The following is a 15,216-nucleotide window of genomic DNA, read 5'->3' as shown; positions in this document are numbered from 1 at the left end:
TTGATTGGCCCATGTTATTGACGTTTTCATCGGTTGGAATGACAGGTAAGAAAAGTTACATTTTACGCTACAGTCAGTAGTTCCATTGTTTTCTCCTACTCCAGGCAGCCTTGCACCTGTTACAAATTACACTGTTGCATTCAGCAAGAATGTCTCCTTGAGCAAGTAGGGTCCCATGAGAAAGAATTTACTACAGCTACACACATCTCTAGCTTCTGGGAAAGTACAATTTCATGTCCTTCAGGAAAATAGCACATTGCACGTTAGAAAAAGACAGTTTAATATGAGACCAGGCAGCTAGGCACAGACCTTCGCTAAACTAAGTCCTACTGCATAATGAACAAACTCCTAATACATAACTCCAATTTTGATATGTTAATACAAATTAAAAACATTAGTACATAATTAATTCAGCATTAATAACTTTCATTAGTCTTCGTATACATTGGTAGCCACTCCCCGTGGGCACATTTCAAACGTGTGCATTATTTCTACGTTAACACATTTTTTATGCAGCTTCATTACACAATATATTGTAAGCTTTTCATGTTAATATTAATTTTAAAAGACACACTCCAGCAATCCCTCCTCTGATGACTCTTGTCATCACACAAATCTTCCCTACTAATTTTACATACTAAAATTCCCTCATATCAATCTCTTCCCTTCTTGGTTTCCCCTTTGATCTTGCCCTGAATCATTTTTCCCTTTGTTTTTCTTCCCTCCTCCTATTATCTTTTCACCATCTTCAATTTTATTCTTTTACTAATTTTACATGCCACCCATGATCCAAATAAGCAATCTATAACAATCAATATCCCCTGTATTATTTTAGACAATATCCCATGCCAAATGTTACTAATCCAATTTCCCACTGAAGCAAATCCTTTCCCAACCTTTTTCCAAACACCTGGTTCTTTCAAATCCTTCAAGTCCGTACTATCCCTAGTCAAGTTAGTAAGCATACTTCTAATCTCTTTACTATTATCTGGTATGTAAGCGCAACAATGACACCCATTGAGCAATCTACAAACTCTGCCATTTTTCACTAAAAGAATGTCTAAAGCAAGCCTGTTTTGAAGAGTCATAGCCCCCTCCGCAGCAAGTTCAGTATCCATCAGGAGTATAGCCCCTGAAAAGTTTGTCAGCATGTTATCCTCAATAGTAGACAACTTTTGAATCTTTATGGAGTTCATAATAACTCCCACTGAAGAAATTATCGTCCCAAATATGTCTCCTACTACACCAGCAGCAGTCTCTTTCTTATGTCTAGTACGATGTAATTCAGACAATTTTGGTAACCTTTTCAAATCGTCAAGTTGATATATCTTTGGGAAAACTATCCCCAAATAACATGTCCCATACTATCCCTTTGGAACACGGTAATAAGCATTAAGTCCACATATATAATAAATCCCGGGGATTGCTGGATCCTGTCCATTTAACATGAACGTCCATTTACTCTGAAACAAAAACACACGCTTACATTCACTCATTCCCACAAACACATTGTCATAGTATGATTTGGTCTTGGATATGCAAAGCTTTCCTACATGTAGTGCGTCTAAAGCTAACTTCCCTTGTTCTCTAATTGCACTATAACCGTCACTACTAGCAAAGGCCCGTTGCTGTAATCCTTTCTCTAGTTTACCCTTCAATGCCCTTCTTCTCTCTTCCGTGTGATCTAAAAAGCTTTTCTCTACAGGTGTAAGCAAACATGTCAAATTATTGTGGTGTGCATAAGATGTACTAATTGTTAATGTCGCCTGAAAGAATCCTTTAACTAACTTTATGCTATAGTACTTATCTAACCCACTCACATCCTCTATGATAGGCACATTAGAAAACACAAGATCATGATTTGAGTAAAAATATTGAATCTCTTCCTGGTTATAGAATCTTGTTAGTAACAGACTACAACGTATCCCATATGTTAATGACAGTCTATGATAGGTAACCCCCTCTTGTACCGAAACAGGAATCTGTGTACACACAAAACAATCTTTTGCATCCATTGTGTCAACATACTCACTCAGCAAGCGATAGAAAACATCAGTGGATAGTTCCCCTTTCGAGTTAGTTCCCTCATGCAAGTATCTTGTATCCAGCTCAAACCTCTCCCAGGCTGTTAGTGCAGTGGTAGTCTCAGGAATTGTAGCATTGTTAGTCCCACTTTTATCCATTAGTGTCATACTCACAACCACGACCCTAATGAATATTTATTACATGAACCTTTTTTGCAAAAGTATTTGGTTCAAGTAAAATTATAGTGTTGAGATTCAAGCCCTCGGCTCCAGAGAGACTGGAGCCTAAATCTAGCCAGTTTAGCCTGCTCAGCCACGCTACCTCACATCTACAAGCTCACAACTATAGTAACTTGGCCAAACACTGTGGACACCCGCTGTGGTGACCTTGCTATGCAGGGTAACGCAGCATTCACCGACAGTTGAGCGAGTTACAGGTGAAAAGCAAAGTATAATAACTGTCTGCATATAATATATGTCTTTCCTTATTTATTCTTCTTCCCCATTGTATGTTTGCTCTCTGCTTTAGAAACGCGAGCTGTTATCACTGCAAGGAAACGTATCACACAGCGTTCTACTGTTTACACTCACTGAACTTTCAGCATCACAGTGACCCCTCTCGTCGCCTCTATAGTTAGACTTCAAGACAGCTGGTTTGTTTACCGATACAATTCTTGTCACCTTAGGTTGTGGTTTTTTAAAATAAGAAGGCTTGGTCCCACTGTCTGGCTACCCTTATATATATACGTCACCACTTTACATAGTCTCACCTCTCGCTATGTGGATCGTAGGTGCAGAAGGCAGAGAGTGAGACACTGATGCAGACAAAATATGTTTGTGAGTTGAAAAATACTGGCAGCAGTGGGATTCCAACCCACGCCTCCAAAGAGACTGGAGCCTTAATCCAGCGCCTTAGACCGCTCCGCCACACTACCCTGTGCAAACCTGTTTCTGTAAGCTTTCTGAAGTGAGATGTTCTGTTGTTTAGGGGAGTTGGAGAATAAGGGTGTATAGCCTGTGAAGTGATCCTAGGAAAGTCAACGCCAACAGCAGCAGGCACGTGATACATTCAGTAGGTCAGGATTGGCCCCGGGCCATGGGAGGTGTCAGGGAGCGCCAGTCCTGAGAGTCCGTAGGAAGACAACCCTTACATTGGCGTCCCGCACGCGCTGCTTCTCTTTCTTTAAGGATAAGGAATCAAACTATCTACGTCCCTCAACTTACCAACCCTCCGCCTCAGGAAAGATTTTGTGATTCATGAGCAGAACCCAGCTGGCGCTGTTTACAGTAATGCCTAAGCACAGTACTCAACTGAGCGGTGTTTCCAAACTGAGCCGTTGTACTGCCGAAAATACCATGGGATATGTCATTTAACTTTCACATAAAATAGGGTTAACCCAGCCCTACCACATACTAAAAACTAAAGACGGAACAATAAACCGACGAGGATGGGATTCGAACCCACGCGTGCAGAGCACAATGGATTAGCAGTCCATCGCCTTAACCACTTGGCCACCTCGTCTTCAAAACACCATGTTTCAGGAGTACAAAATATGGTAGCCAAAATGTGTTCTATTAGGTGATAGTTGTCTAAACATAATAAAGAGCACATATTTACAGATTGTTATGGTAACTTGTTGTCTTCAGCTTTGCTTTATACGACCTTGTTGTCCATCCCTACTTCAGCTTGAATTTATATGTTAAATGTAATGTAATCATGAAAATTACACTTTCCAAACGTGTTCTATCCATATGTGATGTACTATCACACTACCCTCAAATGAGCTAAGATTGCTTTAAATCAGTTGTACGTGGATTTAAAGTGCAATATCATACAAATATTGTACAGGTATGGCGCTTTCAAATCTCTAGGTGTCAGTTATTGGTGGTGTGCTTACATGTCAGCATTAGGCAGCAAATAGTACACAATTAAGGAAAACTGCCTTCCCATTTAATGTGCATTGTTCTGCAAAAAGTTTTAAGTAGGAGAAAGTAAAACTTAGTTTATAAAACCACCTAAACTGGGAGTATTGCCGCTACAGCTATGACACTTCAGTTTAAAAACGTACGTGCATCAACAAGAAATATTTTTGCGCTAAATAAATTGCTGTCCGACTACTCACGTAATGCATAAAACTGAGGCAGTCGTAATTACAATACATTGAAGTAATATTTTGGTAGTTTTTGTTGACGATGACTCCGCAGCAAGCGATCAGATTACTTTTTATTAGTGAAGGCGCGTTAGAGCCTTGATAAGTAAACTTACAAGGAGACACACCTAGGTCGATGAACCTTTTAGACCAGGTTCGGGGACTTCCCAGTACGAGATGTCTTTTGGCATCGCAAATCAATAGATCAATATCTCAACAACAATCGCAATAACTAATCAGCATGCTAATCAATAACCTTTAATGAGAGTCAATAAAGTGAACACACCATGATCTTTCAGTCATGAATAACCACACCAATTTACTTAAGTGTTAGGATATTTATTTCCCTACTGGTTACAATCTAAAGTCATTTCTGTTAATCTCATCAGCAATTCATCTCATTAGTAACTCTTCAGATTTGCAATTAGAAACGCAATTAATCAATGCATAGAGAATATTCACACAGTATTAACACATAATTATTAAGAAGCAACTTAGCAAAGTCTCAGTAGTGCATGGTTCAACAAAGCAAGAACTCAGTAATTTGTCTATTTGCGTCAGATTTTAGTGAACACCTTAAATAACCTCGTATTAGCATCAGCATGTTGGGCTTCATGCAAAACTATTTAGCAAACACAAATTTGGAAAACATCTAAATATGGCCTCTATCAAACAGCAGTTGGTACCTAGAAAGAAAAGGCAAACAGACAATTACAATTTTCATCAGATAGTTACCCATCCAACGGATCAGCAAACAGCGTCAGTCTTCGTTCTCGGGACATCAGTCGTTTGCATCATCAGCAAAGAAAGGACAGGGCAAAGTATCAGTATGGCATAGCTAAGGAACAAGAACTTCCCTCATATAGAGGAGAAGTAAGTATCAGGTAAGGAATAAGTAAAGGGTGGTTTAGAGTAACAGGGCGAACAAACGGCAAAGTCTCAAACGAAATGGCCTAAATGGCTAAGTAGAATGGCAAAGAATGGCTTGGACTGGAATGTCCAATAAATGCGTGATTTCTCCTCGGGTCATGTGGTTAAATCAAAACTGTCTAATTTACTCCTAATTCCTCAATGGATAATCATTGGTGCATCGCCATCTCTGTCCAATAATCTTCACCAGAGTTTTACACAAACCACAGTTCTCATGTCGTTGATTGGCCCATGTTATTGACGTTTTCATCGGTTGGAATGTCAGGTAAGAAAAGTTACATTTTACGCTACAGTCAGTAGTTCCATTGTTTTCTCCTACTCCAGGCAGCCTTGCACCTGTTACAAATGACCCTGTTGCATTCAGCAAGAATGTCTCCTTGAGCAAGTAGGGTCCCATGAGAAAGAATTTACTACAGCTACACACATCTCTAGCTTCTGGGAAAGTACAGTTTCATGTCCTTCAGGAAAATAGCACATTGCACGTTAGAAAAAGACAGTTCAATATGAGACCAGGCAGCTAGGCACAGACCTTCGCTAAACTAAGGCCTACTGCTTAATGAACAAACTGCTAATACATAACTCCAATTTTGATATGTTAATACAAATTAAAAACATTAGTACATAATTAATTCAGCATTAATAACTTTCATTAGTCTTCGTATACATTGGTAGCCACTCCCCGTGGGCACATTTCAAACGTGTGCATTATTTCTACGTTAACACATTTTTTATGCAGCTTCAGTACACAATATATTGTAAGCTTTTCATGTTAATATTAATTTTAAAAGACACACTCCAGCAATCCCTCCTCTGATGACTCTTGTCATCACACAAATCTTCCCTACTAATTTTACATACTAAAATTCCCTCATATCAATCTCTTCCCTTCTTGGTTTCCCCTTTGATCTTGCCCTGAATAATTTTTCCCTTTGTTTTTCTTCCCTCCTCCTATTATTTTTCGCCATCTTCAATTTTATTCTTTTACTAATTTTACATGCCACCCATGATCCAAATAAGCAATCTATAACAATCAATATCCCCTGTATTATTTTAGACAATATCCCATGCCAAATGTTACTAATCCAATTTCCCACTGAAGCAAATCCTTTCCCAACCTTTTTCCAAACACCTGGTTCTTTCAAATCCTTCAAGTCCGTACTATCCCTAGTCAAGTTAGTAAGCATACTTCTAATCTCATTACTATTATCTGGTATGTAAGCGCAACAATTACACCCATTGAGCAATCTACAAACTCTGCCATTTTTCACTAAAAGAATGTCTAAAGCAAGCCTGTTTTGAAGAGTATTAGCCCCCTCCGCAGCAAGTTCAGTATCCATCAGGAGTATAGCCCCTGAAAAGTTTGTCAGCATGTTATCCTCAATAGTAGACAACTTTTGAATCTTTATGGAGTTCATAATAACTCCCACTGAAGAAATTATCGTCCCAAATATGTCTCCTACTACACCAGCAGCAGTCTCTTTCTTATGTCTAGAACGATGTAATTCAGACAATTTTGGTAACCTTTTCAAATCGTGAAGTTGATATATCTTTGGGAAAACTATCCCCAAATAACATGTCCCATACTATCCCTTTGGAAGACGGTAATAAGCATTAAGTCCACATATATAATAAATCTCGGGGATTGCTGGATCCTGTCCATTTAACATGAACGTCCATTTACTCTGAAACAAAAACACACGCTTACATTCACTCATTCCCACAAACACATTGTCATAGTATGATTTGGTCTTGGATATGCAAAGCTTTCCTACATGTAGGGCGTCTAAAGCTAACTTCCCTTGTTCTCTAATTGCACTATAACCGTCACTACTAGCAAAGGCCCGTTGCTGTAATCCTTTCTCTAGTTTACCCTTCAATGCCCTTCTTCTCTCTTCCGTGTGATCTAAAAAGCTTTTCTCTACAGGTGTAAGCAAACATGTCAAATTATTGTGGTGTGCATAAGATGTACTAATTGTTAATGTCGCCTGAAAGAATCCTTTAACTAACTTTATGCTATAGTACTTAGCTACCCCACTCACATCCTCTATGATAAGCACATTAGAAAACACAAGATCATGATTTGAGTAAAAATATTGAATCTCTTCCTGGTTATAGAATCTTGTTAGTAACAGACTACAACGTATCCCATATGTTAATGACAGTCTATGATAGGTAACCCCCTCTTGTACCGAAACAGGAATCTGTGTACACACAAAACAATCTTTTGCATCCATTGTGTCAACATACTCACTCAGCAAGCGATAGAAAACATCAGTGGATAGTTCCCCTTTCGAGTTAGTTCCCTCATGCAAGTATCTTGTATCCAGCTCAAACCTCTCCCAGGCTGTTAGTGCAGTGGTAGTCTCAGGAATTGTAGCATTGTTAGTCCCACTTTTATCCATTAGTGTCATACTCACAACCACGACCCTAATGAATATTTATTACATGAACCTTTTTTGCAAAAGTATTTGGTTCAAGTAAACTTATAGTGTTGGGATTCAAGCCCACGGCTCCAGAGAGACTGGAGCCTAAATCTAGCCAGTTTAGCCTGCTCAGCCACGCTACCTCACATCTACAAGCTCACAACTATAGTAACTTGGCCAAACACTGTGGACACCCGCTGTGGTGACCTGGCTATGCAGGGTAACGCAGCATTCACCGACAGTTGAGCGAGTTACAGGTGAAAAGCAAAGTATAATAACTGTCTGCATATAATATATGTCTTTCCTTATTTATTCTTCTTCCCCATTGTATGTTTGCTCTCTGCTTTAGAAACGCGAGCTGTCATCACTGCAAGGAAACGTATCACACAGCGTTCTACTGTTTACACTCACTGAACTTTCAGCATCACAGTAACCCCTCTCGTCGCCTCTATAGTTAGACTTCAAGACAGCTGGTTTGTTTACCGATACAATTCTTGTCACCTTAGGTTGTGGTTTTTTAAAATAAGAAGGCTCGGTCCCACTGTCTGGCTACCCTTATATATATACGTCACCACTTTACATAGTCTCACCTCTCGCTATGTGGATCGTAGGTGCAGAAGGCAGAGAGTGAGACACTGATGCAGACAAAATACGTTTGTGAGTTGAAAAATACTGGCAGCGGTGGGATTCGAACCCACGCCTCCAAAGAGACTGGAGCCTTAATCCAGCACCTTAGACCGCTCGGCCACACTACCCTGTGCAAAACTGCTTCTGTAAGCTTTCTGAAGTGAGATGTTCTGTTGTATAGGGGAGTTGGAGAATAAGGGTGTATAGCCTGTGAAGTGATCGTAGGAAAGTCAACGCCAACAGCAGCAGGCACGTGATACATTCAGTAGGTCAGGATTGGCCCCGGGCCATGGGAGGTGTCAGGGGGCGCCAGTCCTGAGAGTCCGTAGGAAGACAACCCTTACATTGGCGTCCCGCACGCGCTGCTTCTCTTTCTTTAAGGATAAGGAATCAAACTATCTATGTCCCTCAACTTACCAACCCTCCGCCTCAGGAAAGATTTTTTGATTCATGAGCAGAACCCAGCTGGCGCTGTTTACAGTAATGCCTAAGCACAGTACTCAACTGAGCGGTGTTTCCAAACTGAGCCGTTGTACTGCCGAAAATACCATGGGATATGTCATTTAACTTTCACATAAAATAGGGTTAACCCAGCCCTACCACATACTAAAAATTAAAGACGGAACAATAAACCGACGAGGATGGGATTCGAACCCACGCGTGCAGAGCACAATGGATTAGCAGTCCATCTCCTTAACCACTCGGCCACCTCGTCTTCAAAGCACCATGTTTCAGGAGTACAAAATATGGTAGCCAAAATGTGTTCTATTAGGTGATAGTTGTCTAAACATAATAAAGAGCACATATTTACAGATTGTTATGGTAACTTGTTGTCTTCAGCTTTGCTCTATACGACCTTGTTGTCCATCCCTACTTCAGCTTGAATTTATATGTTAAATGTAATGTAATCATGAAAATTACACTTTCCAAACGTGTTCTATCCATATGTGATGTACTATCACACTACCCTCAAATGAGCTAAGATTGCTTTAATTCAGTTGTACGTGGATTTAAAGTGCAATATCATACAAATATTGTACTGGTATGGCGCTTTCGAGTCTCTAGGTGTCAGTTATTGGTGGTGTGCTTACATGTCAACATTAGGCAGCAAATAGTACACAATTAAGGAAAACTGCCTTCCCATTTAATGTGCATTGTTCTGCAAAACGTTTTAAGTAGGAGAAAGTAAAACTTAGTTTATAAAACCACCTAAACTGGGAGTATTGCCGCTACAGCTATGACACTTCAGTTTAAAAACGTACGTGCATCAACAAGAAATATTTTTGCGCTAAATAAATTGCTGTCCGACTACTCACGTAATGCATAAAACTGAGGCAGTCGTAATTACAATACATTGAAGTAATATTTTGGTAGTTTTTGTTGACGATGACTCCGCAGCAAGCGATCAGATTACTTTTTATTAGTGAAGGCGCGTCAGAGCCTTGATAAGTAAACTTACAAGGAGACACGCCTAGGTCGATGAACCTTTTAGACCAGGTTCGGGGACTTCCCAGTACGAGATGTCTTTTGGCATCGCAAATCAATAGATCAATATCTCAACAACAATCGCAATAACTAATCAGCATGCTAATCAATAACCTTTAATGAGAGTCAATAAAGTGAACACACCATGATCTTTCAGTCATGAATAACCACACCAATTTAGTTAAGCGTTAGGATATTTATTTACCTACTGGTTACAATCTAAAGTCATTTCTGTTAATCTCATCAGCAATTCATCTCATTAGTAACTCTTCAGATTTGCAATTAGAAACGCAATTAATCAATGCATAGAGAATATTCACACAGTATTAACATATAATTATTAAGAAGCAACTTAGCAAAGTCTCAGTAGTGTATGGTTCAACAAAGCAAGAACTCAGTCATTTGTCTATTTGCGTCAGATTTTAGTGAACACCTTAAATAACCTCGTATTAGCATCAGCATGTTGGGCTTCATGCAAAACTATTTAGCAAACACAAATTTGGAAAACATCTAACTATAGCCTCTATCAAACAGCAGTTGGTACCTAGAAAGAAAAGGCAAACAGACAATTACAATTTTCATCAGATAGTTACCCATCCAACGGATCAGCAAACAGCGTCAGTCTTCGTTCTCGGGACATCAGTCGTTTGCATCATCAGCAAAGAAAGGACAGGGCAAAGTATCAGTATGGCATAGCTAAGGAACAAGAACTTCCCTCATATAGAGGAGAAGTAAGTATCAGGTAAGGAATAAGTAAAGGGTGGTTTAGAGTAACAGGGCGAACAAACGGCAAAGTCTCAAACGAAATGGCCTAAATGGCTCAGTAGAATGGCAAAGAATGGCTTGGAGTGGAATGTCCAATAAATGCCTGATTTCTCCTCGGGTCATGTGGTTAAATCAAAACTGTCTAATTTACTCCTAATTCCTCAATGGATAATCATTGGTGCATCGCTATCTCTGTCCAATAATCTTCACCAGAGTTTTACACAAACCACAGTTCTCATGTCGTTGATTGGCCCATGTTATTGACGTTTTCATCGGTTGGAATGTCAGGTAAGAAAAGTTACATTTTACGCTACAGTCAGTAGTTCCATTGTTTTCTCCTACTCCAGGCAGCCTTGCACCTGTTACAAATTACCCTGTTGCATTCAGCAAGAATGTCTCCTTGAGCAAGTAGGGTCCCATGAGAAAGAATTTACTACAGCTACACACATCTCTAGCTTCTGGGAAAGTACAGTTTCATGTCTTTCAGGAAAATAGCACATTGCACGTTAGAAAAAGACAGTTCAATATGAGACCAGGCAGCTAGGCACAGACCTTCGCTAAACTAAGGCCTACTGCTTAATGAACAAACTCCTAATACATAACTCCAATTTTGATATGTTAATACAAATTAAAAACATTAGTACATTAATTCAGCATTAATAACTTTCATTAGTCTTCGTATACATTGGTAGCCACTCCCCGTGGGCACATTTCAAACGTGTGCATTATTTCTACGTTAACACATTTTTTATGCAGCTTCATTACACAATATATTGTAAGCTTTTCATGTTAATATTAATTTTAAAAGACACACTCCAGCAATCCCTCCTCTGATGACTCTTGTCATCACACAAATCTTCCCTACTAATTTTACATACTAAAATTCCCTCATATCAATCTCTTCCCTTCTTGGTTTCCCCTTTGATCTTGCCCTGAATAATTTTTCCCTTTGTTTTTCTTCCCTCCTCCTATTATTTTTCGCCATCTTCAATTTTATTCTTTTACTAATTTTACATGCCAGCCATGATCCAAATAAGCAATCTATAACAATCAATATCCCCTGTATTATTTTAGACAATATCCCATGCCAAATGTTACTAATCCAATTTCCCACTTAAGCAAATCCTTTCCCAACCTTTTTCCAAACACCTGGTTCTTTCAAATCCTTCAAGTCCGTACTATCCCTAGTCAAGTTAGTAAGCATACTTCTAATCTCATTACTATTATCTGGTATGTAAGCGCAACAATTACACCCATTGAGCAATCTACAAACTCTGCCATTTTTCACTAAAAGAATGTCTAAAGCAAGCCTGTTTTGAAGAGTATTAGCCCCCTCCGCAGCAAGTTCAGTATCCATCAGGAGTATAGCCCCTGAAAAGTTTTTCAGCATGTTATCCTCAATAGTAGACAACTTTTGAATCTTTATGGAGTTCATAATAACTCCCACTGAAGAAATTATCGTCCCAAATATGTCTCCTACTACACCAGCAGCAGTCTCTTTCTTATGTCTAGTACGATGTAATTCAGACAATTTTGGTAACCTTTTCAAATCGTCAAGTTGATATATCTTTGGGAAAACTATCCCCAAATAACATGTCCCATACTATCCCTTTGGAAGACGGTAATAAGCATTAAGTCCACATATATAATAAATCCCGGGGATTGCTGGATCCTGTCCATTTAACATGAACGTCCATTTACTCTGAAACAAAAACACACGCTTACATTCACTCATTCCCACAAACACATTGTCATAGTATGATTTGGTCTTGGATATGCAAAGCTTTCCTACATGTAGTGCGTCTAAAGCTAACTTCCCTTGTTCTCTAATTGCACTATAACCGTCACTACTAGCAAAGGCCCGTTGCTGTAATCCTTTCTCTAGTTTACCCTTCAATGCCCTTCTTCTCTCTTCCGTGTGATCTAAAAAGCTTTTCTCTACAGGTGTAAGCAAACATGTCAAATTATTGTGGTGTGCATAAGATGTACTAATTGTTAATGTCGCCTGAAAGAATCCTTTAACTAACTTTATGCTATAGTACTTAGCTAACCCACTCACATCCTCTATGATAGGCACATTAGAAAACACAAGATCATGATTTGAGTAAAAATATTGAATCTCTTCCTGGTTATAGAATCTTGTTAGTAACAGACTACAACGTATCCCATATGTTAATGACAGTCTATGATAGGTAACCCCCTCTTGTACCGAAACAGGAATCTGTGTACACACAAAACAATCTTTTGCATCCATTGTGTCAACATTCTCACTCAGCAAGCGATAGAAAACATCAGTGGATAGTTCCCCTTTCGAGTTAGTTCCCTCATGCAAGTATCTTGTATCCAGCTCAAACCTCTCCCAGGCTGTTAGTGCAGTGGTAGTCTCAAGAATTGTAGCATTGTTAGTCCCACTTTTATCCATTAGTGTCATACTCACAACCACGACCCTAATGAATATTTATTACATGAACCTTTTTTGCAAAAGTATTTGGTTCAAGTAAACTTATAGTGTTGGGATTCAAGCCCTCGGCTCCAGAGAGACTGGAGCCTAAATCTAGCCAGTTTAGCCTGCTCAGCCACGCTACCTCACATCTACAAGCTCACAACTATAGTAACTTGGCCAAACACTGTGGACACCCGCTGTGGTGACCTGGCTATGCAGGGTAACGCAGCATTCACCGACAGTTGAGCGAGTTATAGGTGAAAAGCAAAGTATAATAACTGTCTGCATATAATATATGTCTTTCCTTATTTATTCTTCTTCCCCATTGTTTGTTTGCTCTCTGCTTTAGAAACGCGAGCTGTCATCACTGCAAGGAAACGTATCACACAGCGTTCTACTGTTTACACTCACTGAACTTTCAGCATCACAGTGACCCCTCTCGTCGCCTCTATAGTTAGACTTCAAGACAGCTGGTTTGTTTACCGATACAATTCTTGTCACCTTAGGTTGTGGTTTTTTAAAATAAGAAGGCTCGGTCCCACTGTCTGGCTACCCTTATATATATACGTCACCACTTTACATAGTCTCACCTCTCGCTATGTGGATCGTAGGTGCAGAAGGCAGAGAGTGAGACACTGATGCAGACAAAATACGTTTGTGAGTTGAAAAATACTAGCAGCGGTGGGATTCGAACCCACGCCTCCAAAGAGACTGGAGCCTTAATCCAGCACCTTAGACTGCTCGGCCACAATACCCTGTGCAAACCTGTTTCTGTAAGCTTTCTGAAGTGAGATGTTCTGTTGTATAGGGGAGTTGGAGAATAAGGGTGTATAGCCTGTGAAGTGATCCTAGGAAAGTCAACGCCAACAGCAGCAGGCACGTGATACATTCAGTAGGTCAGGATTGGCCCCGGGCCATGGGAGGTGTCAGGGAGCGCCAGTCCTGAGAGTCCGTAGGAAGGCAACCCTTACATTGGCGTCCCGCACGCGCTGCTTCTCTTTCTTTAAGGATAAGGAATCAAACTATCTACGTCCCTCAACTTACCAACCCTCCGCCTCAGGAAAGATTTTTTGATTCATGAGCAGAACCCAGCTGGCGCTGTTTACAGTAATGCCTAAGCACAGTACTCAACTGAGCGGTGTTTCCAAACTGAGCCGTTGTACTGCCGAAAATACCATGGGATATGTCATTTAACTTTCACATAAAATAGGGTTAACCCAGCCCTACCACATACTAAAAACTAAAGACGGAACAATAAACCGACGAGGATGGGATTCGAACCCACGCGTGCAGAGCACAATGGATTAGCAGTCCATCGCCTTAACCACTCGGCCACCTCGTCTTCAAAACACCATGTTTCAGGAGTACAAAATATGGTAGCCAAAATGTGTTCTATTAGGTGATAGTTGTCTAAACATAATAAAGAGCACATATTTACAGATTGTTATGGTAACTTGTTGTCTTCAGCTTTGCTTTATACGACCTTGTTGTCCATCCCTACTTCAGCTTGAATTTATATGTTAAATGTAATGTAATCATGAAAATTACACTTTCCAAACGTGTTCTATCCATATGTGATGTACTATCACACTACCCTCAAATGAGCTAAGATTGCTTTAATTCAGTTGTACGTGGATTTAAAGTGCAATATCATACAAATATTGTACTGGTATGGCGCTTTCAAATCTCTAGGTGTCAGTTATTGGTGGTGTGCTTACATGTCAACATTAGGTAGCAAATAGTACACAATTAAGGAAAACTGCCTTCCCATTTAATGTGCATTGTTCTGCAAAAAGTTTTAAGTAGGAGAAAGTAAAACTTAGTTTATAAAACCACCTAAACTGGGAGTATTGCCGCTACAGCTATGACACTTCAGTTTAAAAACGTACGTGCATCAACAAGAAATATTTTTGCGCTAAATAAATTGCTGACCGACTACTCACGTAATGCATAAAACTGAGGCAGTCGTAATTACAATACATTGAAGTAATATTTTGGTAGTTTTTGTTGACGATGACTCCGCAGCAAGCGATCAGATTACTTTTTATTAGTGAAGGCGCGTTAGAGCCTTGATAAGTAAACTTACAAGGAGACACACCTAGGTCGATGAACCTTTTAGACCAGGTTCGGGGACTTCCCAGTACGAGATGTCTTTTGGCATCACAAATCAATAGATCAATATCTCAACAACAATCGCAATAACGAATCAGCATGCTAATCAATAACCTTTAATGAGAGTCAATAAAGTGAACACACCATGATCTTTCAGTCATGAATAACCACACCAATTTACTTAAGTGTTAGGATATTTATTTCCCTACTGGTTACAATCTAAAGTCATTTCTGTTAATCTCATCAGCAATTCATCT

At 39.6% G+C, this 15,216-nt stretch overlaps 4 non-coding genes across 4 annotated transcripts; all 4 read right to left on the bottom strand.

Annotated features, from left to right (window-relative positions):
• Positions 1-3,464: 3,464 nt before the first annotated feature.
• Positions 3,465-3,546, bottom strand: TRNAS-GCU (transfer RNA serine (anticodon GCU)). The gene has a single exon. It is a non-coding gene; the product is annotated as a tRNA-Ser (tRNA).
• Positions 3,547-8,200: 4,654 nt separating this feature from the next.
• TRNAL-AAG (transfer RNA leucine (anticodon AAG)) lies at positions 8,201-8,282 on the bottom strand. The gene has a single exon. It is a non-coding gene; the product is annotated as a tRNA-Leu (tRNA).
• A 505-nt stretch (positions 8,283-8,787) lies between these two features.
• TRNAS-GCU (transfer RNA serine (anticodon GCU)) lies at positions 8,788-8,869 on the bottom strand. The gene has a single exon. It is a non-coding gene; the product is annotated as a tRNA-Ser (tRNA).
• Positions 8,870-14,107: 5,238 nt separating this feature from the next.
• Positions 14,108-14,189, bottom strand: TRNAS-GCU (transfer RNA serine (anticodon GCU)). The gene has a single exon. It is a non-coding gene; the product is annotated as a tRNA-Ser (tRNA).
• Positions 14,190-15,216: the final 1,027 nt, after the last annotated feature.

The sequence above is a fragment of the Pleurodeles waltl genome, chromosome 12 (genome assembly GCF_031143425.1).
Source record: "Pleurodeles waltl isolate 20211129_DDA chromosome 12, aPleWal1.hap1.20221129, whole genome shotgun sequence".
Lineage (NCBI taxonomy): Eukaryota > Metazoa > Chordata > Amphibia > Caudata > Salamandridae > Pleurodeles > Pleurodeles waltl.
This window is presented reverse-complemented; position numbering and strand designations above follow the sequence as displayed.